Genomic DNA, 7601 nt, shown 5'->3' on the forward strand with positions numbered 1-7601 from the left:
ACCTCGGTTTCAAAGGGAGGGTTGGGGGAGTGCAAAAAAACGTTGAATCTGATGGAATTGTCAAACGGATTTTAATGTATTGCAGGGATATTTTCTTTCCCCTCCCCACATCGTTCCTTGTCCCAACACTATGGTAAATACACGCCTTTATTTCCTATTTTTTTGCTGTCATATCGCTATATTTGCCTATGTTCTTCAGTAGCATAACTGCAGAGGTATTCGCCTTGTTAGACATATTCTACCTTATCAATCAATCTATCTTTCTATCTATCACTATCTCTGTCTCTCAGTCTATCTATCTATCTATATCTATCTATCTATCTTCCTCTGTCTATCTATCTGTCTCCCTCTGTCTATCTATCTATCTATCTCCATCTATTTATCTCTCTCCCTATCTCTCTATCTCTGTCTTCAATGTGCGACCGCCTTTCTTAATTGAGTAAACTACATGACTACTACAAAAGCATGCAGGTGCCTTGTCTTAATTCAAACAAACACACACACACACACGCAACCACATTGCTGCTGGTCTGTCTCAGTAATTGCTTAACGTGAAAGTTATTTGCTCAATATTATTACCATTACCATTATTACTATTCTTATTACTTATATTATTATTATTGAACAGGAACGGAGGGCATGTAATATATACAGCTGCAAAATATCGACTGTTTTCAGAATTTACTATTACTAGAGAATCATTAATATTTTTAGGCAATTATTATTATTAGTTGTAATATTACTATTGGCCGTAACAGTAGTGGTATGTACTCTGTGTGTGTGTGTGTAAAAGAAATGGTTCGTTATATAAAGAAATCCACCACCACCACCATCATCATCATGATCATTGTTTATCGTCTTTACACCATTCGAGATGCTGATAAAACCATATATTCGGCATGCAATAATTAATAATAATAATAATAATTTTCCTATTAACCCACCAAAGGGTTCACAATAATGATGTTAACCCCAACCCTAAACACCGGGTGTACGTATTCTTTACTTTCGCCTCGTTAAACATACAAAATCATTAAAAAGAAAGGATTTATTATTATCATTATTATTATTATTATTATTATTATTGCTGTTGTTGTTATTTATAGATATGTAAAATCGTTAGAGCGTCAGACTAATTACATTTCAATTACATGCCTCCACTTATTATGTAATATATATTCATCCATGTGTGTGTGTGTGTGTCTGTGTGTGTGTAAACCTGTACTATTGCTGTTTAACCCTGGGTTAGCCCAGCACTATGATTAAAGGCATTATGATATGACCATCTCGCCTTCTTGGATTTGTGTAGACCCACTGTAACTAACGAGCCCTCTCTTGTTTTTCTGTTTTAAACACGATAAACCGTAATCTGGAGGTATTTGACTGCTATTTCTGAAGCTGGAATACCACAAAGAGTCGGTTCCCTCGTTGAACTGACAAACTGTCTGTAAACAATGTCTCTTGCAAAGATGTCGCTTCTTTGACAGAAAGAACACCAGACTAGCAGAACATCGGGCTTAAACGTTTTTTATGTACTTCGAACTAAACTTCTTTAGTCTCACTTGGAACCACAACACGTTCGATTTTGTCTTCGATCTCGTAGAATCAATAAAATAAATATTAATTATGTATTTAAAGAGAACGAAGGTTCAATTTTCTATAGTTATTCTTACATACACCAATATTCCTGTACCATAATTAGAAATTGTTTACCTTCAGTTCAGTTCTATAACCAAAGGAGTTCTAGTCACACCTATTTCGCCTTTTTTAAGGCATAGTCTATATAGGACTACATTATTCAATGTGTCCCCCCGCCTTTATTTTTAATGCAATAAAATTGGTTTGGAAGAGATTTCGCTGTTGTGTCTAGCTTCTCAAACGACCACATTGAGACTGTTTTTGTTATGTCCGAGACGGAATTTTACCGAACTAAACGTATTACATTTATTTCGTTTCTTCTCTCAGGGTTTTAAGTTCAAATCTTGGCTAGTTTTACTGCCGAAAAATGTTTTAACAAAATGGGAGCCTTCGTGTGGCTACACGGCTTGCTAGAAATAACGGTCAAACTAAAGGGTTTGATCTGAGCAAATACTGAATAATAAAAGACCCCATATGATAATGTAATCCCAGACGTTCCTCTAAAACGCCGGGACTGTCACGCTTGGAATACCTTTCATTATGTTATTACCTACCAAACGAGGAAGCTTCTGCGTAGACATCGGCATGCTAGATATAATAGTCAAATCTTTCCTACCAAATCATACCCTACTGTGTCGGATAAGAAAAGGCCGTATGAGATAATGTAATCCTCGACATATCTCTAAAAAGGCGGGATGGTCACGATTGGAATATCTTTCTTGTTATTATCAACTTAACAACGAAGCTTCTGTGTAGTCGTTCGGCTTGCTAGAAATAAAAACAAAGTCTCCCCACCACCATCAAATCACATCTTGCTGTCTCAAATAACAACTTTAGAAAACGCAATTCTGTGATTCTGGACATATTTCTAAAAAAAAATGCGAGATGGTCACGTTTGGAATACCATTCATCATGTTATTACCAACCAACAAGGAAGCTTCTATTGGCACCGGTTTGCTGGAAATAACAACCAAATCTCTCCCCACCACTAAAATCACGCCTGACAACATTAGATAATGTAATGCTAGACGTAATTGTTAAAAGGCGTGATGGTCACGTCCGGAATTCCTGCGATCATGGAACGAGGTGATGCAGTGCTGAAGCATCACTAACCGTTTTCACATGTCTGACGCCAGTTCGGTCGGGTTTATTGTGACATGCACTCTAATGGTGAAGTAAGCAATTTTTTTTTGGTTTCGTTCGAGTCGCTCTTAGAAAACACGTTTTTCTCTTTTGCTATTTACGTCTGTGACGGCTCTTGGAGAAAGGCATGCATGCCGCATCTTCCCATTAAATTCCACCCTTTCCCCCCACCCACCCACTGCCATTCCCCGTCGCCACTCGCTAGAATTCGTAGTCTTCGTGGGTCTAAAACCAAACCAAACAATAGCCTTTCGTTAAAGTACCAATTCCCTTTCGTCAGTAGTAGCGGCAGTGGTGGGATGGTGTACGGGTAGTGATTATGGTGGTGGTTGAAGGAGTAGTAGTAGTAGCCGTGGTGGTTGTGCTGATGGTGATTGCTGTTATAAGGGCGGGTGGCGACGGGTGGTAGCGGTAGCGGTTGTTGTAGAAGTAGTAGAGTGGTGGCTAAGGCGGTGGTGTGGATGGTGGTAGTAGCAGTCGGAGTGATGGTGGAAGTGGAAGTAGGAGTAATAACGATGATGGTGGCGGTGGCGGTAGTTGTTTAGGTCCAGAGTTAGCTCTGATAGAGCAGACCTGTCTACAATCGATCGAAGACGGTATAGCCATGACCATCGCATCCTTGTGTGTGTAGTGTGCAATGTTTTCCTTTAAGACATCAAGGAAATAGTGGGGTTTGGTTGCTGTTGTTTCTAGCAAGACGAGCGACCAGCTAAGAAACTTTCTCTCTCTCCCAATCTGTCTTTCTGTGTCCGTCTCTCAATTCCTGTCCGTCTCCTTTTTCTCTCTCACTCTATTTCTGTGTCTGCTTCTTCATCTCTCTTTCTCTCTCTCTCTCTCTCTCTCTCTCTCTCTCTCTCTCTCTCTCTCTCTCTCTCTCTTTTTATTCGTCTCTGTTTCTTGTTAACTGTCCCTGTTGACACTTTGACACTGTAATTTAAAATATTTATATATTTAATTTAAAATGTATAAATAACTAAATCAAATAACATTTAATGGAAGTTTTATAAACAAAATTATTATACATAGATATAAATATCTCATAATAATAATAATAGAATGCCCTAATGCAGTAGCAGACAGTGGCTCTCATGGCTTCTGATCTTAACTGATTGGAAGTGTTATCATGTACATTGTTTTATCATGGTATAAAAGATGGTCAACAGCAAATATTCTTCTCAATACCACAGATTTGCTTGTCAGTTGTTTGACCTTAACCAGTTGAGCATGTCCCTTGGTGGCCGACGATATGTGCATCTCTGATCACGAGCAGAAGTAATGGGAGAGCATCATAGCCATGTATTGAGAGGAATTTGTTGGGGTTTGAATAATTCACCACTGGAAATAGGGGTGTTTCCTTCAACATCCTTAAACAATCCTTATTCAGGGACCTTTTGAGCAGGATGGGTTACTCAACCTGAAGAAACTTCTAACTGGGCCCCACCTGCAATGTCATGCCCTGTTTAATCTTGATATGAAGTCACCATGCCATGCACATATGGTCGTGATGCATATACCTGGTGTACCCTTATCAGACAGGTAGTCATGACAGGTATACAGGGCTTCGTATATTTTACCTCAGTGTCACTTTGATGGCATGCACTGCTCTCTCACTCAATAATAATAACAATAATAATAATAATAATAATAATAATAATCCTTTCTACTACAGGCACAAAGCCTGAAATTTCGGGGAAGGAGGTCGTTGATTACATTGACCCCAGTGCGTAACTGGTACTTAAAAGGATGAAAAGGCAAAGTCGACCTCAGCAGAATTTGAACTCAGAATGTAAAGACAGATGAAATGCTGTCAAGCATTTTGTCTGATGTGCTAATAATTCGACCAGCTTGCTATTGTAATAATGAACATAATGATAAATATAATAATAATCCAGTCTTTGGGTGGATGAATGGATGGATGGACGGATGGGTAGCAGGATGGATGGATGAGTGGGTGGAGGGGTGGGTGGATGGATGGGTAGATAGATAGGTAGATAAATAGAGGGATGGATGGATGGATCTCTTTTGGTTTCAACAATGAGGATTCAGTTGCTCAATCAAATTACCTGCTCAATCAAATTACCTGCTCAATCAAATTACCTGCTCATTAAAATTACCTTATAAGTGGCTGACCATTTCCACAGACACATATGTCATTAACAACATCACACAATGTGTGACAAAGCTGCACCTTTTGAATTACAGGTACCATCCACTTGACAGACTTCTATACAGTTTCCATCTGCCCAATTTCACTCACAGAGTATGGGTTGACTTGAGGCTGTAGAAAATAACATTTGCCCAACATATTTATTCATTCATTTTATGGTCATTTTTTCCATGCTCGCATGAGTTAGATGAATACTTACCATTGAGCTGTTGTTTTTATTGCTGGATGCTCTTTCTGTCACTAACACTTAACGACTTTTTTTTTTAAATTTTTTTATTTATTTCCTCTATATCTTTGAAAGTACAGAGCAATTGTTTTCGTTCCAGCACACGATCTCAGATCAGGTTACTTGCTATGCAAGTACATCTCCATAATATATCTATCTATCTATCTATCTATTTATCTATATATATATATATATATATATATATATATATATGTATATATATATACACACACACACACACACATATATATTCACACTCTCTCTCACACATCAAAAGAAAAGATACATGATAAACATCTATTTAAAGAACTCCACGTCCTCACTTTGGAGTAAAATTCCTAAGATTTATGTGAACTCGTCTGGAAAATGTTTCGACCATTTGTCATTGCCAGATGTTGAGGCAGTTTATTACATATTGATACTGCATAGTGTGTAAACGAAAAAATATTTGTGTACAACTAATGATGTGTTTGAACATACATTGCCATCAACAACATGACTATCATCATCATCATCATCATCATTATTTAACATCTGTCTTCCATGCTAGCATGAGTTTGAAGGTTTGACAGGAGCCAGTAAGCCAGAGGACTGTGCCAAACTTCAGTCTTCTTTGACATGGTTTTTACAACTGGATGCCTTTCGTAATGTCAACCACTTTACAGAGGAAACTGGGTGCTTTATATGTGACATCAGTCACACACACACACACACACATACACAGAGGCATGCTAATACCTTTCTCACCCTCTTCTCTTATTTCTGTCTCTGTTTTCTTACCAGCACTATTTCATCCTCTTTTCTATTTGTTCTTGGAGTTCACAGTCTGCCTGGGTGCCTGTCTCACTTGTTGGTTGACCATACAACACTTTTCTGTCCATGTCACCCTCTCTCCTCTCACCTATTTCATTCCTTTTATAATACTTTTTCTCTCCCTCATCACCTTTTTCAGCACAGCTACTACTTTCCCTTTTACGTTTTAATAGTATTACAGAAAGAGTGAAATCAGCCAACAAAAATGGGACACATGGCATATTCTTATACATATGTGTATGTATTTATATGTATATACAAAGGTGCTGGCATGAATGTAGAGTTAAGAAGTTTATTTTGCAACGATATGATTTGGGGTTCAGTTCCACTGTGTGGCACCTTGGGCAAATGTCCTCTGCTCAACCCTTGGCTTACATATATACATACACACACACACACATATATATATGTATGTATGTATATATTTTTACTGTGTCAGAACACAGAATACTCGGATAGTTACCACGAGAAAACCACTCATATAAGTTCTCTTGTTTATTTCACACACACACACACACACACATGCACACACACACACACACACACTCACATGCATACAAACTGATGCATATGTGTATTTATGCAGACACGTACACATATAAATACACTCAAATTGAAGTGTGCATGAGAGCAGACATGCACATTGATGCACTTCTAGAAGTCTTCAATGCTTCACTGTTGGATTGCATATATGAATCGGGGCAGTGTGTATGTGAACATAATTCTACTCTTTGTGTACACCTGATAATGATATTGATAAACAGAAGCAATGAAAAGGGACTGGGACCTTTGTGGATATGTTGTGCTTGAGTAGACCCATCAAGCCGAGTGAAAAATCGTAGTTGTGGCTGATGCCGGTGCCTTGTAACTGGCACTCACGCTGAAGTCATGTAAAAAGCAGTCTTTGAACTTTGGGCCTCATGCAGGCATTGACAAGTGAGCAAGACCTTTGGCAATATATCGTGCTTGAGAAGATCTGTCAAACCAAGTGAGATCGTAGTCATGGGCGATGCCAGTGTCATGTAATTGGCACTCGTGCCAGAGGCATGTAAAAAGAATCCTTCGAATTTTGGGCCTCACAAAGGCAGTGACAAGTGTTTAAGATCTTTGGTTGTATACCATGCTTGAGAAGATCTGTCAGGCCAAGTGAGATCGTAGTTGTGGCTGATGCCAGTGTTTTGTAACTGGTACCCATGCTGGTGGCATGTAAAAAGCACCCACTAAACTTTTGGAGTGATTGGCGTTAGGAAGGGCATCCAACCATAGAAACCATGCAAAATCAGACTGGAGCCTGGTGCAGCCCCTCAGCTTACCAGCTCTGGTCAAACCATCCAACTCATGCCAACATGGAAAGCAGATGTTAAATAATAACTCTCTTTTACTCTTTTCAGTCATTTGACTGTGGCCATGCTGGAGCACCACCTTTAGTCGAGCAAATCGACCCCAGGACTTATTCTTTGGATGCCTAGTACTTATTCTATCGGTCTCTTTTGCCGAACCGCTAAGTGACGGGGACATAAACACACCAGCATCGGTTGTCAAGCAATGCTAGGGGGACAAACACAGACACACAAACATACACACACACACACACACATATATATATACATATAC

At 38.9% G+C, this 7601-nt stretch overlaps 1 protein-coding gene across 5 annotated transcripts in view; it reads left to right on the top strand.

Moving 5' to 3' along the window:
• Positions 1 to 6: 6 nt before the first annotated feature.
• Positions 7 to 7601, top strand: part of LOC106880532 (alpha-1,6-mannosyl-glycoprotein 2-beta-N-acetylglucosaminyltransferase) — a 725476-nt gene continuing 717881 nt past the window's right edge. For all 5 annotated transcript variants that reach the window (XM_052975725.1, XM_052975724.1, XM_052975723.1 and 2 more), the window contains exon 1: positions 7 to 133. The gene's annotated coding sequence lies outside the window, so the exon portion shown is untranslated. The remainder of the gene's footprint in view (positions 134 to 7601) is intronic.

This window comes from Octopus bimaculoides, chromosome 22 (assembly GCF_001194135.2).
Source record: "Octopus bimaculoides isolate UCB-OBI-ISO-001 chromosome 22, ASM119413v2, whole genome shotgun sequence".
Classification (NCBI taxonomy): Eukaryota; Metazoa; Mollusca; class Cephalopoda; order Octopoda; family Octopodidae; genus Octopus; species Octopus bimaculoides.